General features: G+C 34.4%; 1 pseudogene; it reads left to right on the forward strand.

Annotated features, from left to right (window-relative positions):
- The first annotated feature begins 1,154 nt into the window (after nt 1–1,154).
- On the forward strand, nt 1,155–1,561 carry LOC117020731 (40S ribosomal protein S17-like; annotated as a pseudogene).
- The last annotated feature ends 15,328 nt before the right edge of the window (nt 1,562–16,889 follow it).

The raw sequence follows: 16,889 nt of genomic DNA on the forward strand, positions 1-16,889 counted from the left end.
CATTTTACTGAAGTATGAATGTGCTCATACTGGCGATGTAATCAGAATGTCCTCTACAAAGCTTCTCTGAGCAGTCTTGGCTCTCACCAAGTGTCCTCTTTCCCTCCATATTGTTTGAAACATTGCTATAACTAGCCTGAAGTGTTAGATACTAGGAATCTTTGTTAATTTACCCAGATGAGACATGGGAGTAGGAATAGAAAGATAATACTAGAGAATTAAAGAAAAGAGAAAATAAAATAAAAAAAACCTTTGTGCTTGTTTTCAGTTAGAAAAAAACTATGTATTTTATTAGTCCTATGTTCTTGGACTCATTAAGAGTTTGAAGGACTTGCTTAAATTTTTCAGTTGAACTTTGTTGCATTTTATAAACTTAGTTATAAAAGTAGTACTTATGAATTTGGAAAATTATGGATGTTTCAAGATGGAAGAGTCCACCATATCTGCTTTTTCCATAAATTGTGGTCTCTTGATTGGAAAGACAAGCTGCACAATCCTTTCCTTATTACAGAAAGGCATTTCAATAAGACTTAGATATCACTTTGGGAGGGAAGGATATTATGCTGCTGGTCTTGTGAAAAACTGTTAAATGAATAAGGGGTGTTCTCTCTCTCCCACCCCATACCTATGCCCTGTATCACTCTCAGATATTCTCAACCACATTTGACATCCTCATTCTTGTCTCTCATTGTGTCAGGCTAATTGTTGCTGTCTGCCTGTGTCCTCATTCCTCTTGTCTTCAATCAACATGCCTTTCCTTTGTAATTTTCATTTTACGGGCAAGTATTGAACTAAAGTGAAATTTGAACTAAAGTTAATTTATTACATTAATCTGTATCTTTAAACTAATGAGGTAAGGCTTGAGGAGACTTCCAGAAATGTTATTCCCTTCCAGGCAATAAAGGATTATTTTCATAGGAGTAGTCATAGGCAATTTGTGACAATTCTGTTTAAACCAAAGGGTACCAATATCCATGACAGGGTATGTTACACAGGAAGGCTTTTTGGAGAAGGTGGGGGTTTCCCAATGCCTTTCTATCAAAATATCATGTAAATGAATGGCCAATATTGTTGTCTTAAGGATTTGCTTTTAATTAGTTTGAAATTGTACAGTGTTAGAAAGCATGAAGACCTTTCACCAGGGACCTGCCAAGATGGGCTGCGTTCCCACCAAGATGGTGAAGAAGGTGGCCCAGGTCATCAATGAGAAGTACAACACGCACCTGGGCAACAACTTCCACACCAGCAAGCATGTGTCAAGGAGATCGCCATTATTCCCGGCAAGAAGCTCCGCAACAGGATAGCGGGCAATGCCACACATCTGATGAAGCGGATTCAGAGAGGCCCCGTGAGAGGTATCTCCATCAAGCTGCAGGAAGAGGAGAGAGAAAGGACAGATAATTATGTTCCTGAGGTTTCGGCCCTGGGTCAGGATATCATTGAAGTTGATTCAGATATTAAGGAAATGTTGAAGCTGGTGGACTTTGGCAGTCTGTCCGACCTGCAGGTCACTCAGCCTACATTTGGGATGTATTTCAAAACACCTCGTGGAGCTGTTTGAATCTTCCTGCTGCTGTGCTGTCATAGTTTCAATAAACGATGGACAACAACAACAACAACAAAACGAAAAACAAAACAAAAAAAGAAGAAAGCATGAGAAGATAATGCCAACTTACTTTCACAAGTATCCATTTTGTGTAGATATTGAAGCTATGAATTTGGAAGGCAATATGTAAATACCAACTTTCTGACTTTCATCTGCAAGGTCATTGATGGCAAAGGGAAAAAATCTAGAATTCATTACTTCAAATCATTTATTACTTAAGTGGAGTTTTAGGTAATACTGTAGATATATCATGATTTGCCGTCATAGGAAAAAGGGCAATTTATTTTGACTTCTGAAGATGCAGTGGGCGTGGTATAGGTTAGAATGATGTTTTAAAGAGATATTATTTCTAATTTAAGATTTCTTGAATCACAATCTAATCTTTTTAAAAATCCTTTAGGATCATATATTGAGTTTTCACATTTTACATTGCTGTCATTTTAACTAATAATATTTGATGTTACTCCCTAGCATCACATTTCTACTAATTATTCTCTAGCTGCTGCCTGTATTTGCCCCCTGGCAGACAGAGAAGCAAATGTTTGTAATTCCAAGTCTCCAGAATATTTAATTTTCATCAGTAGCAAAAACATGTTTCTCGTTCATAAACATTATGCCTCTCAAACTAATCATGGTGCAGTGATATTTGCAACTTTGATTGTCACCTGTCTTTTTCAAAGCAGTTTGTGTCTATTTTTTTAATTCTTTAGATAGTATTTATTTGCTTATTTTGAGATTATTTTAAAGGAGAAAGAAACATTTACTTGTCAGCAGTAATTTTTTTTTTAAATTATAGCAGAACAGTATTGATTTCGTGAAAACATAAAGACTAAGCATACAAATTTTTAAAAAGCACCCACATGCCCTCATTGAAAGTGTAAAATAGCAGAAAGAAATATACAGTCGAGTTTTATCAAGACACTGGTAGACATTAGAACTTATGTTGTTTGGCATTTTTAAAGAAGAGTTAAAGCCAAAATTTATTTTAGAAGAGACTTTGAGCAAATATAGTCAAAATATGCAAAGGGATGAGAAAAACCAATACAAATTTGAAATTTTGTATGAACAACTAGAGTTCATTTCATTAAAACATGAATTATTAGAAATGTTTACTTTGTTTTAATTTTGTTGCTAAACTTGGAGAAAAGAGACATGATCTAAACTTGCCACTATTCTCATAAACTTTGAATGTTAGAGAATTTTTCTGACTAAAAAGGAGGATATAATCACAGAAAACTTGTATGATCTATTAAACAAGGAGCATCTTGTTTTTTGATGGGTATGATGACAATCCCCTTTTCTTTATAAGAATAAGATGTAAAGAAACCACTTGTTATGAGTTTTTCTTAATAGGATACATGTGCCTTAGTTGAAAGAAATGATATTTTCATAAGTATGTATTTGGTAAATGTTTATATGGTAGGGCTTTGCATATTTTATTACCTCCCCTTACTGCTTTGAAGTTATTATAGTATTTCTGAAAATCTCTAAAGAACTCATTTGGAATATACTTAAGGATCTGTATATCTAATCTGAATATTTATGAAGGCATTATTATAGGAAAATATATTATTATTATTGGGTTTTCCTCTATTATTGAAAAATTAGATTAAATGTACAAAGCTGTTAAATGGTTAAGAAATATTTGCAGAACTTATTTGTGAGGAATTACACATAAATGAGAAGTTAATCTTTTGGAAAATTTTTTCAGGATTTCAATGTCAATAGCTGGTTTATGAGAATAATATAATACATTTCTGTTTACAAAGCACTGTTAAATGCACACTCTCATTGACTCACAACAGTTCTTTGACATTGCTACAGTCATGCTTGTTTAAAGATGAGGTAACAAACACTCAGATACACACTCCTTAGGCTTCTGTTCTTTACCCTGTGTTACGTAGTACCCTCACTGTACACACCTCTTTTCTTTGTCTTATTACGCATTTCCAAGACAACTATGGATCTTTATATTTTCAAGATATTAATAGTAGGCTGGTATCAAAGCTTGCTTTTGAATCGTGTGATTTATTTTTTTCCAAACTTTTATTTTTAAATAAAATAAGTTGATTGTAATAAGTTATAGCCTCTTCAGACACTATTTATAACAGTGTCTGGTACTTAGTAAGGTCGCAGGTGTTTGTTGAATGAATGGATAAAGTAGGTAAGATGTCAGGAGACACTTTAAAAGGGAGAATTTTATATTTGATTGCACACAAAGAAAAAAGTCATTTGGAGGGCAGACAAAACAAAAATAGAAACTGAAGTTATGTAGTGCCTTGTTATTTGAGGTGTGGTTCCTGAACCAGCTGCGTCAGCATTACCTGAGGAATTGTTAATAATGCAGACTCATGGGCTTCCTCCCAGGCCTCTTGTATCAGTCTGCCATTTTTCAGGATCCCAAGTAATGCAGTATGAAGATCACTGTACAGCGCAATTGTTTTCAACCCTGATACACATTAGCATTACTTAGGGAAAAATAAAATAGCATAACCACTCCTCACTTGCAGATCATTTAAATATAATCTCTAGATATGGGAACGACTTCTAGATTTTTCTTAAAATTCCACTGATGATTTTAGGGTATAGCTAGGATTAAGAATCACTGCTATAGTGTAAAGTCCTCAATGGACATCAGACTATGTCAGTCTATTGCTGTCAAGACACTGGATTTAGTGTAAAATACTTAATCTCTCTGGAGCCTAGTTATATCTCATTTGTAATAAGGTAGGGTCATTTGAAGGTCTTCAAAGCCTATTAAATTCCTAAAGTTCAGCAATTCAAAGAAAGTGGACCCCTATCTTTAGTCTTTCCTAGTCATTTGAACGTTCTTCACCTCTGTGGCTTTGTAGTGGTGTTTATACTAAATGATTGTCAACCATTCAAAAACTCTCTCCAGACTGTGAGAACCTGCGTTGGTCCATGGGTGTTCACTACACATTCATGCCATTTTCTTTTGCCAGTGGTTTCCAATCTAACCATTTTATTAGATAGATAAAATGTTGGCCCTGCACAGGAAGAGAACCACAAAGGCCTTGACTCAAAACCAGGTCAGTTCTTGCTGCTGGAGATCTAGGTCTTACCTAGAGGTACATCCTTTTTCGTAGTGTCTTTTATTGGGCTTTTCTTCTTGACATTCTATCTTGAGTAAAACTTCATGTAGAGCAATAGTAGGAGACATAAGGAAGGGAAGTTTGAGGATATACAGAAAGTTCATGAAGGGCAATGTGAAAAGAACTGCCTTTGTTTACGAGGCAGTGGGAACTATTGTAAATTTTGCAATGGACCCATTATCTGAGATACTGAAATATTTGTTAAAGGAAGGAAGGAAGGAAGGAAGGAAGGAAGGAAGGAAGGAAGGAAGGAAGGAAGGAAGGAAAGAAAGGAGGGAGGAAGGAAGGAGTAGTACTTAAGAGGAAGATGTAGCTGGGTTGGTTGGTTAAAGAAGGCTAAGATGGCTATTGTCTTAAATCCAAAATGGGAATGAGCTAGATGTGGGAGGTAACAAAGGTCATAAAAGGCAGAAATATAAGAGACAAGTTGGCACCTAATTGAACTTGGGAGACATATACATCACAGTAGAGTAGTTCTTCTTAAACTATAACATGTGTAATAATTACCTGGAGAACTTCTACTAGACACACCGATTCTTGTTCCTGCCTCCTGAAATTCTCATTTGATGACCTGAGGCAAGACTCAACAATCTGTATTTTGAGCCAGTTCCCAGGTGGTGCTATTGCTGCTGGTCTGAAGGCCACATTTTTCAATAGCATTGCATTAGTGTTTGGGACCTGGAGTTAGAATATTTTGTTTTCAGTTTTAGTTTTGCTACTTACTGACTATGATATCTCAAGCAAATCTGTTACCTCTCCTAGGACAATGCTTAAAATACTGTAATGTAACATTTACTTGGGATCTCGTTAAAATACAGAATTTGATTCAGTTAGTCTGGGATGGGGACTAAATTTCTGGATTTCTAACAAGGTCCTATGTGATACCCACAATGTTGGCCCACAAACCAGACTCTCATTAGCAAGCTTCTAGACTATTATTTCTGCATGTTCCACATACATATTATTACAATTCAATAAAAGCATATTCATAAATAAAAAAGCTTCATAACTTGTGAAGCAAAATGTAAATGTAAGGTGACAGTAGATTGATAGAGGAAATGGAAAAAGACAACTCTGAGTTTTGAGCTGATTAACTAGAAGAATTTTGGCACATTTATAGGAATATAGAAGTCAGGAAAAACCTGGTTTAAGAAAAATGTTGATTTTGGGGAAAAGTGGCAGGCAGTTGAAAACATAAGACAGATATAAAATTGAAAAAAATTTAGTCTTGAGATACCAATTTAGAAGTTGTATAACATGATTAAATGATACTTTTGAATATGTGGGTACACAGAAAGAAAAGAGATTAAGTACAGAATCTGGCAAAGAGATAACATTTGGAAGATAGGAGGAAGAACCTATAATCCATCAAAAGATGGATTATATTCTAGCACCTTGTCATAGAGACATTACTTGTTCAACTCTGAGCTGTATCTACAGATTTTATATCCTTATGATTAAAGATAGGAGTTGGTTGAGTTTTTTAGCATTCTCTTACCTAGATATTGTGGAAGCATCCCGTGTGTGTGTGTGCTTTTTAAGTAGCTGTTCCATGGATGGTGGGAGATACAGATCCAGGATTTATGACTGTCTAGGTCCAAGTTACAGGCATTGACAAAACAGAGCAATTGAGGGAGAATATGAATTTTCTAAAAGATAAAAGGAAGAAGAAACGAGGGATTCTGTGCTAGATAGCCATATAAAAAGTTGTTGATTCCTTCCTTGCCAATTAATTCAACTATTTGGACACCTGTGAAGCTCAGGAATAATTGCAGTTTAGTGGTCTATGGAAAGTAGTATTTTTGTAGAGATAATTGATCCATTGGGTAGAATAAGTGAGTTTGCCTGCCTATTAATAATTGCATAATTTTATAAGAAAAGCATGATTGGTTTACGACACTAGTGTGTTTGATGATGTCATGATGATGCTATGATGTACTTAATTAAAGATGCTTCCAAATAATGACCTGGGATACGAAGAACGGTTTCTCCTCCCCTTTTTCATAAATCATTGGCTCTTTTGCTTTTTGGGTACTTTTATTTTCCTTCTTAAACTTTAAAGTACACAGTGTTAAAATCTGGACATTTTAAAGTTTGATTTGCAATCATCTAAATTCCAAATCAACAGAGGTCTCTTTCTAACATTGATTTACTCTCAGAGGGTCGTTCATAAACATATTCATTACAGACACACTCCACGAATGTTCAATAATACATCAATCACTGAGCTGTTTACATTAAGAGACACAATTGAAATTGAACAATATAATTCAATAAAATTACTGGTCTTTTTATTTATTCATCTAAATCCTAGTTGCTCAGTCACTGTAAACAAATCCATTGAAAACTATTCACTTTTCTGTTGTTTCATGATTGATCTTCTCAAATATATGATTATTCTTAATTCAGACAAAATATTTCATTTCTTTAAGTACATGAAAATGAATTAGAGCCAGCTGAACGCAATAAAGGATGAGGAAGGAAGACGCTCAATAAAAGGAAATCAAACCTGTTTACAAATCTGGGATCTAAACACTTGTGAGGTTTGTGGTTTTGGAAACTATATTCACATGTTAGAACAGAAAATGATGAAGCCTGGATAAACATAAGTTTAAAATGGCATGGGTCAGATTCTTATTCCTTCTTGAACCCTAAGTACCTCCTTTAAACAAAGAATCCCCTTTAATTTCAAAGAGATCCCATTCAGGCAAAGCACCAATGAAAAGGGGAGGGAGAGAGAAATCTATTTTTTTCTGAGAACATATCTATTATTCAGAAGACAGAAGTTAAAATATGGATATATTCATAAAAATAATTAATGTACAGTACATGGTGATCATGAGATACAACAAATTATCGTCTCCTGCAAGTGGTAAATCTTGGATTCCTAAATCTGTTTTTTGTTTCCAGTGCTTCCACTTTGAGTATATGATACTGAAAATATGCTAAATGCAGCCCTTGGGTAAATTAGAAACAGAGATTGGGAAAACGTTAGGAAAACATTTTTTTCTTATTTCAGTTTATAATGTATTTATTTAGAAGGCAAAGAAAGTTAATAGAAGAGCATTCTGGAATCATAAGGGTGACCATCTGCTAATCAATTACTATCCTGGAGTTTCAGTGCCTCTTAGGCATATGCATTTATTTATTTACATTTTAGATTTGATAATTTTTTTTAAGGGAATGGGAAAGCTAGCTTGAAACTACTGCGTACTGTACGTGAAGTCATTATGAATCAGTGTAACTTCAAGTGATGGGTTACCAAAAAGACATTGGACTGAAGGATCTTTTTAATTTGTGGGCTTTGGAATTCTGATGACTGGAAAAGAAAGAGAGAAAGAGAGAGAAGAGAGAGAGAGAGAAAGAGGGGGGGGGGTTGAAGGGAACTGGCATTTTAATTCCGTGTGGCCGAGCTCTTTAGTTGCATTGAGACACTTCTATTTTTATTTCTTCAAGATGGGCCCATTTCCAAGTAGGGAGCTGTGGAATTATTGTTCTCACTCCCACATTTAGTGCAATCCCCTATAATACTAAGGTTAGGTCAGCCTTTTCCCTGTGCCCTGCATTAAACCTACAAATAGATCAGATTTCATGATAAGGAACAAGAGAAAAAGGACAAAAGATCATAAGTGAAACATTGAACCAGCTTGACTTGAATTAGAATTGAATCAACTGCATAATCTAATGTTCACATAGTGCTTTGGCCTCAGATCCTGGTTCGTTTCACCCCATAGCATTTAAGTTATTCTTTCCTTTCTTTTCCTTCCTCTTTTTTTTCTTCCCCCTCATTGCCCTGCTGTGTCCTGATACATTTAAAAGGATAGCTCTTTGTGTTTTATGCAATGGAAAAATTGCTGTTGAAGTCTTAGCCTTGAAAGGCACGGACTGTATCTAAAAACAGAAAAAAAACTCCTTTGCCCCGCCTCCCATTGGTTGTTTGGAAACAGCTGTTTGAGGCCAAGTTTGTACTTCAGTCTTATCGGTCCATTTGGTGAGATCAGAATGTGCCTGAATAACTCTGAAGGTTAAAATATGTTGATTGAATTTTCTGCTGCTAGCTAATACCATCATTCCAGAAGGCCAGCGAATACCGTCACTGACTGTCACCAACAGCCAGGCTCTGCCTTCCTCATGATCATGACACATAGTGGAAATATTCCTGGGTTCTATACATCATAATCCCCTCATGGTGTATGTCACACTGAGGAAAAGCACAGAAGGGTGGCCTCCCAGTGGGCCTGGCGGAGGTGGTCTACCAACATACAGAATTGCCCTTTCAATGTAAAGCACACGATTGCATTGACTTGTCATGATTCAGGGGCCAAGTGTTTAATTTTTTATCTTCTTTTTCTCAATCATGGGTAGTTTATTCATGACATCTGTAATAACCTTTGTCTAAGAACACAGGGCATTCTGATTTTCATATCCAATTTCATAATCATTTTATCATTCCAAAACTGATACTCCCCTGGTCTTGATTGCTACTTGAGTTATAGATGTTCTTTCCAGTTTTTATTTACAGGGAAACCTAACATTTTTCATTAACACAAACAGAAGAGTCTTTGATTTTGATAATTATTTAATCAATCTTCTTACATAATTAGATCATGACATATTATTATTGTTACTTAGAAATTAGAAAGTGCTCATTGACCATTAAGAACTTTTAAATATTACAAAATCCTCCTCCATAAGCTCATGTTAATGTATCATTAATGTATTGTATTTTTTCTTAGGTTAGAAATATCTTCCAAAAGATGGCAAATATTAGTCTTGTAATTTGTGGTGTGCTTACATTTATCTCCAAACAATGCAGAGTGTTTTGTCAGTTATTTATCTAGTTATTTATATGTTTACATGATGTCTATTGTTGAAATACTCAGGGACTTTGACAAGTGTGCTGTGTTAGCAGAAAATAATGTTGAAGGGAGAAAGAATATTCTTTGCACTTGACTACTTCAGTAGAGCAACTATAGTAATTGTTCTATGACTTATTGAACAATCATTAGAAAGAAATCACTCAAGTCACAGATTCTGAATATCCACTCTATGTGGATTTCTAGCCAAGGTATCATGGGAATTCCAAAAGAAATATTACTATTGTCCAAAAGATAAAATGACGAATTTAGGATAAACATAAATTTTAAAAAGTGTTGTACCTGATTTTTATTCTCCTCTGTGCCTCAACTCACATCTCTAAAAGTCATAGCTTCCCTTGACATCAGAAAGGTGCCATTTGGTCCAAAGATCAATGAGTTATGTTGGAGAATTATTATTGAACAAAACTTATGTCATCATATTTAGATGGTTTAATTTGTAATTATTCTGAAGACCAATTAAATGTCATACCTAATGGTCACAAAACACACCAGATTATATTTTTACATGAGTGATATATCTTAGTTTTCCATATCTGTTTTCTCTTTCTAGTCTATTTTCTTTGTTTACATGATATTAATAATGTGCTAAGTTAGTGAACTAAGATCAAGATAGCCATATAACTGTATTTCAGCCAAAGATGTCTCAATAGGGTATGATTGGCACAGCCATTTATCATTTGCATCTATATTTTTTCCACTATTTTGATTTAAGGAACATTTCACAAACTTTTTGTTCATTGGGAAACACTGCCAATGCTTTTTTTTTCAGTACATACAGTTATTTGAAGGGTTTGGTGTTAAAACATGAACTCTCCATCAAGCTCATCAGGAAGTGGATGAGCTTCCTGATGAAGGAAAAAATAAGGAATTATCAAGTGGTGCTCTTGGTCCTTTTGGGAAGAGTGGTACTCCCTTTGGGAAGTAGAGAGATAGTTTTTTTAAGAAGAAAGACTAAGAATTTTCCTTTCTGCCTAACTCCTGCTCAACTAAGATTACTCATTACAGATACTGTTTTCATCTTCTGAAATACTATTCCATTTTTTCAAAGACTGGGTTTAACTTTGGGAGATTTACTTATCTATAAGGCTTGCTTCTATTCAAGGCTCATTAAGATGTTTAAATATGTATTCTGCTCTAACTAGAGGGTCGCTTAAAAACCTTAGGATAGAGTTAAACTCGTGTGTGTGTGTGTGTGTGTGTGTGTGTGTGTGTGTATTTTTGGGAGAAACATACATTGGGAAGTACTAAAAAGTACAGTGAAGTTTAGAAACTTTTGTGAAGATAAAACAATACACTCATGTTCAAAACCCCACAAATATAAAAGTAATAATTTTGACTATATGGATTTTGCCTTAAAATAGATTGCTGTATGTTATTTTTTGTCTAAACACAACAAAAAGTTAAATTTTTAAAAATGTAATTTTTTTAAATATGTACTGACTACTTTGTATTTAAAGAAATATTGCAACTCAGTGCTCTTAAATAAGTCAATTAACTTCTCTGATTGCAATTTCCTATTTTGCAAAACAGGGAGCTGAAGTAGGTATCTCTTAGATTTCTTCAGTTTCCAGTATCGAATAGTTCTGCGATTCATTTTATGAAATTTATCACATCTTAATTTATTGACTTAAAGTTACATATTTCAGATAGGGTCTTCTTAAAATGAGTTTGCATTTTAACTTTGTTATACTTCCTTAGCATTCAAAGGGGAATTAAAGATAGAAGAGAGGGCAAGGGGCAGGAATAAGATGTGTTCCTGAAGCCTGAAGAGTTAAAAGGTATTTATTTTGGGCAATACAATTTTTGAGGGAGATTTGAGGAACAGGAAAGTCACTGAAAATTTTTGTGTCTCTCTTGTGTCACTGTTTTATGTATGCTAATTATTAATATTTAATTCTTACAACAACTCATAGTAGATATTAACATTCAACTTATACTGTTCAGTAAAATATGGCTCAGTGGAGCCCAAGATTCATAGAGGAAGTAATGCAGCTGGAATATTTGGATTTGAGCGACTCCAAAACACTTAAATGCTCTCACCAGATCACAATGAGATCTTTGTTTATGAGGGTCGAACAGCAAAAAAGAAGTGCATATTGGAGAGTTGAGTTGCATACACAATAAAGAGCTTTATGTCCAGGTTTCCATGTGGTTCTAAGATCAAAACATGTTATTAACCATTGAATTTTTATTAAAAATATTCTTACCCAGAACAAATTAAAATACAGTACACAAGACCATCTATAATGCTAAAAAAACACTGTGTCAGTTGGTTCTATACTATTAATTGATATAACACTAATCATAATAATAAAATATTGACTAAATAAATAAGGATCCAAGTCTTGAGCTAAGGCCATCATTGTCTTTTCTTATAACACAGGAATACTTCCACAAGAATGACATGCATATAAATTTACCCTCTGCAAGAGATTACCTAAACAATTATTATTTTGTAGGTTTGTTTTGTACTTCAAATCCATTAATGAATGTTGAGGGCTTTGTATTCAGATCTATGAAATGAAGGATAGTTTATGCTTACTCTTATAATAGCTAGGAAGCTATCAAATATTTATTATTAGATTGAGGCAATAGGAAGGGCGAGAAGAAGGAAGAATGAGTCTATTTTTAAAAGAAGAAAAGTGCAATTAAGTCTTTGGGATATAAGAATTTTCAGAATTATTATAAATAGAAGGGCCTATCTCAGCTTGATTACTTCAAAACAGCTTCCTGCAACCTCCCACCAAGTAGATGAGCAATTAGTATAATCACAGCAATAAGTCAAAGATACTTGCTGTTCAAACTTGTGTTGTGGCTCTTCCTTTTGGCATTGTTCCTAGGCTATTCCAATTGCACACACACAGACATGCATGCACATATTTAATCAAATTTCATTTGGTAAAAGGCAAAATGCCTAGGAATGTCTTCTTTTTTTTTATCAAGGTTAAATAAAGGGCACGGAACAAGTAAAGCTGTGCTGAAAAGAACAGTGGCCAAGGCAGGGATATTCTTATACCACGAAACAGTCGTGCAGATGGAAGTCTGGCCAACAAAATCATAAAGCATCAAGTCTAACTGTGATTCAATCTGTCAGTGCAAGCACAAGGTGACTCAGGAAAATATCACATTTTGTTTCCTGACAAAAACTTCGGGTTTCTAGTAAATTTATATGTGGTGGATATTGTTGGAAGGAAAGGATAAAAGCTACCTCAAAAATGGCAAGAGTGAAATTTTTCTAGCTGATTTATCTGCTAAAAAATAAAGAGTAGGGTAACTAAGTGAGTGGAGTTATTTAAAAGAAATTTGCAATAGGTGGATATTAAAACTTAATTACTCTGTGCCTATTGTGCAGTTTTAGAAACCACTATAATTTGTGTATCTTCTACTACTGAGTTGATTCAATATAGATGGAACTGTTTCTGAGAAGAAACAGTGCAATGAAATATACTTTGCAATGTCAATCATGTGATCGTTTTTGCTATGTTTTTAGAATATTTAATTTTAAGGAGTAACTTTAGGTTTCATCTATGTATTCACTTAATTGTTACATCAAGTTTCCAAGTTGCTGGTTTGTCTGGATAACTGATGCTCCAGTTATCCAGACAGACTTGATTTTTCACTGGTTTCATGGAAGTTCTTCTGTGGGTATTTCCAAATGCTTCCCTCTTTTCTCTCTAATCAAGGAAATTCACAAACTTATGGGAAATTATCAACTTTAACAGTTCATGAAACTCCTGAAAGGGTAAAGAATGGATATAGTAAAAATACATTTAATAAATTCCATTTAGGGAAAACAATAGCTCCTTTTGTTGTTAGTTTTCATTGTGGATATGTATGTTTTTATGGTCAAAGGAATCGGACTTTTTTGGTTAAATGATGTAAAGGAAAATGTGAAAACACCTGTCTACTTAGTCTGTGTTCTCAGGGAATAGTGTTTCACATCCCTAAAAGACTTTGCTTACTGAATACATAATTTTAAGAAGAGAGGTTATTATTAGTAATAGTGATATATAGTAAGGCATAAGATCAAAATTGAAAAAAAAGAGCAAGGACAGAAGGAGATTGGTTTATAATAGTGTAAATTATCCTGAAACTAGATACATGGAAAGATGAGAACAGCAGGAAGAGAGAAGAAACTTTAGAGGCAGAAATTCAAGGTCAAAGGTCATTACCATATAGGAATCTGAATCAGCTAGCCAAGATAATTACAGCCTTGACATCATCTTTAAAAATCACAAAAGGAGAATAATACAAATGTTGAAATATACTATTTGTCACAGATGCTACAACATGATGATGTATCTATCTGACTAAAAGAATGTAGTCGTACCAATATAAATGCATTATTGTTTGAAATATAAAGGCAAGTACTTGATAATCTTATTAAATTCGGCTTACAGTTGAATAACTCAATTTCAAGTAATGTGGGTGTGATGGGCTGAGTTGTGTCTTCCAAAATTCCTATGTTGAATTTCTAACCACCAGTCCCTCAGAATGTGACCGTATTTGGAAATGAGGTTTGTAAAGAAGTAATTAAGTTCAAGTGAGATCAACAGGGTGGGCCTTAATCCAATATGACAGGTGTCCTTATAAGAAGAAGAAATTTGGACACGGATATGCACAGAGGTAAGTGGACGTGAAGAAAGAGGGTGAAGATGGCCAAGGAGAGAGACCTCAAAAGAAACCAACCCTGCCAAAACCTTGATCTTGGTCTTTCTCCTCCAGAAGTGTGAGAAAATAAATCTCTGATGTTTAACCCACCCAGTTTGTAGTACTTTGTTATGGCAGTCCTAGAAAACTTATGTTGGGTCAGCATTTACCCAACTTATATGTTGGGTCAGCATTTTAAAGGATATTAGAAGGGGGAAAAAATCTCTATAGATCATAAAAAACTGATGATTCCATTGAAGGACATAAATATTTCCTAGATTTCAACTGGTTTTCATTTCCAAACCACCCTAAACATGAGTAGTAATTACCCAGATTGCTGGATTGAGAAAAATAAAAAATCACAAGGCCTTTGGTGAGGACAGGTGTGGGAGGAAGGGAAGAAATCTGCAGTGAGGACTATTTTGTGATTGATCGGTGATATCTACCTAGGTGAGGAGTAGCAAGTGGCCAAACATACGTGTTTGTCGATCTGGAATTAAATCATAAATTTTTTTTATTCAAAAAATGTTTTTGGGGTATGAATCAATTAGTTTGTTCATGGATCATTACTCTGATCACCTTGGTTGGAATTATAGTTATTTAATTCCCTCATTGTTTATTAGGTTGCTGCAAAACTAATTGCGGTATAAAGGTTAAAAATAATTGCAAAAACTGCAATTACTGTTGCACCAACCTAATATTTGACCAATTAAAGAAGCTTAGATATAAAATAAAATTAAGAGGCAAATTAAAAATATAGTGTTGAATTATATGTCCATTTGAGGGGGATTGAGGTAGGGTCTGGGGCAGGCATCCTATAGTTACTGCTTTTTAGTAGATGAGTTAATTTGACGAAATGATAAAGCTAGATAAGGTTACTACTTAGCATAACTACTTAAAGAGTTGATGTCCACATTTTACAGAATTTAGACCTCACAGAGTCATTTGATATTTAATGGGTAGCAAAATATGATGGTTAGTACAGTAATCATCTTCTCTGGAGCCCTAGGGAGAGAGAATAGTAATATATTAGTAATAGTAATATATTATCTCATATTACCTGCATTCTCAGAGGATTCTTCCCCCTTGGTTTTTGGAAATATGATGCAAAGACATGTCATTTTTTTTTTTTTCATTTTGATACACTTTAGTAGCTGGAGTTAATGCTGCTAAAATCAAGCCCCAAGAGATTTTAACTCTCTCACTAAGGAAAAGCTCTGAATCTGAAAAGATTTTTCCCACTCAGGTCTGCAGGAGAGAGCTGTTTCTTCTCTTTTTCCATGGGGAACCTGGAGAATCTGAAGCAGTTCTCTTGCTCTGGGCACATGCTGTCAGTTTTGATGCTTACCAGCGAGGGATACTCAGCTACTGTTAGGGCAATTTTTTGAGGGAAGAAGAAAGCTACATAATTGGATCAAGTATCAAGACATGATTTTTATATATATGCTCTCTTCGATGCACAACCATGTTCCTTTCTAGATAAAACCGTCCTCCTTTGTCGATTATTGGCTAATCAATATTCTTAGTACCACCCTCTAAATTTCTACATAATTCAGTATTATTTTTAATATTAGATTTACAATAGGAGACCTATTCTTCTCTTGAATATTCTGAAATAGAGAATGAAAGATAACAGAGAAAGCAATTTAGAGAGAGATCAAGAAATGTAAAATTTCAAGGAGACTATTTCTATGTTTTCTCTTCTGCATATTATTTTTGTATTTTTTTCTAAATACAGTTTTGTTTGTTTTTGAAAAGTGAACTAAATATGCTGATACTTTTCAAGCATGTATTATTTTCTGTCCTAAGGTTATTAGTCACAAATTAATCCTCTACATTAATTTATCAATATGTCTTTTCTCCTATGAGTCTTGGAGCAATTTGCAGTGTTTCTTGTCCTCATTTTACAGATGTGATCTAAGGCAGAAAATGGTACAATAATTTACTCACAGTTTCCCAGAAATCTATCCTATGTCAACTTCAAATTACAAATCATAGTGCTTGCTGGGGCATATGTTGGGCTTCCCTTTGATTAATAGGACAGAGGCTGGGCTTGATGACCTCTTGAGGAGGTTTTCAGCTCTATAATACTAGGATCTTAATTCTGATGAATGGTTCTGATGGTAGCTAGAACCAATCTATTTCCCTACACTCTAGTTCAAAATGTGAAACAAAGAACACACTCATACAAAATTACATTTTTCATTCCTACTAATTTGTAGGGAAGGGAATCCATTTCTGCCAAGCATATTACATTCTAATTTATTTGTGAGTGTGGGTTGGAGGAAGAACCTATGTTATTCACATGATGTTTGGAAAGTCTACAGAGATTCTGAATTGGGGGAGGGACACAGTGGGAATTTTGGTTCCAGCTAAGTGAATGACATGTTTGTACTGGACAACATAGCATGGGTTCTGATTTTTACCAATACTAATTAAGATGCAAATTTCCCAGTAGATCTCTATGATTAAGGTATAATTTTTTTTTTATTTATCAAATTAATTTTGTGTTGTCTTCTTTGTTAAATTTTTATTTTCATTCCAATACCTTGATTCTAGGTGCTTAAGAAGAACAAAAATCTCATCTGATTGTGACTAGAGAAGGGGAGCAAATACTTGACTTTTTCTTCATCATTGCCT

Source organism: Rhinolophus ferrumequinum, chromosome 3, assembly GCF_004115265.2.
Source record: "Rhinolophus ferrumequinum isolate MPI-CBG mRhiFer1 chromosome 3, mRhiFer1_v1.p, whole genome shotgun sequence".
NCBI lineage: Eukaryota > Metazoa > Chordata > Mammalia > Chiroptera > Rhinolophidae > Rhinolophus > Rhinolophus ferrumequinum.